This window comes from Phoenix dactylifera, chromosome 10 (genome assembly GCF_051530095.1).
Source record: "Phoenix dactylifera cultivar Ajwa chromosome 10, Ajwa_hap1_PhDact_Kaust_v1.1, whole genome shotgun sequence".
Taxonomy (NCBI): Eukaryota; Viridiplantae; Streptophyta; class Magnoliopsida; order Arecales; family Arecaceae; genus Phoenix; species Phoenix dactylifera.
In genome coordinates, this window is record NC_143199.1 from 6,473,700 (window position 1) to 6,474,584 (window position 885).

An 885-nucleotide genomic window follows, 5' to 3' on the forward strand; every position below is an offset into this window, starting at 1 on the left:
GATGAACCCTGATGAGTTGAGTTGGAATTGTTTCAACCCATTGAAAGGAGTTTTCAATGATATTGTGATAGAGATTGCAATATGTCTCACTACCAGTCAGAATAGAACCTATGGGGTCACACACATTAGAGGTATTGACCGATCCGATGGTTGAATGTGATTAGGAATCACAAATAATCAATTAGATTGATAAATGAAAACCCACTAAGAGTTAGTGGCTAGAAGAAGGAATAATTACAATCGGATTGTAATTTAATTTAATTAATTGGATTTAATTAATTGGACTTGATCATGAGTCCTACTTGGAGTGGGAATCATGGAGTCCTAATTGGATTAGGATTTCAAATTAAATTAGAGTCCTACTTGGAATAGGATTTCTAATGTCTTAATTGTCTTAGGGCTGAAATTTGAACAAGTCCTAATTAGATTAGAATTTTCTTAAGTCCTAATTAATTTTAAATTTAATCTAATTAATTTCATGACTCCTAATTGGATTAGGATTGAAGAGTTCAATAGAGTCATGGTTCAATTAAGTCCTAATTAGATTAGGATTGGGAGGAAATTGAAATAGGTCCATACAAGTCCTATTTTGACTAGGATTGGACTCATGCACTAGACCCAAATTAAATCATCCATTAATTTGATTAAGTGGCAGATTTAAATGGATAAGAGGGAGGGGAATATGCCCCTCCCTTTGAGCCATGCGTGGGAGAAAAAGGAGGGGCGCATGCCCCTCCTAGGTGGCATGAAATAGAGATAAGGATGAGCTCCTAAAAAATAGGAGCTCATCTTTATCCCTTTGCAATTAAAAAGGGAGCATGGAATTTCGGCCAAAAAGAATGTTTTTCTCCTCATTCCAGCCGTGAGCACCCTTCTCCATCTTCC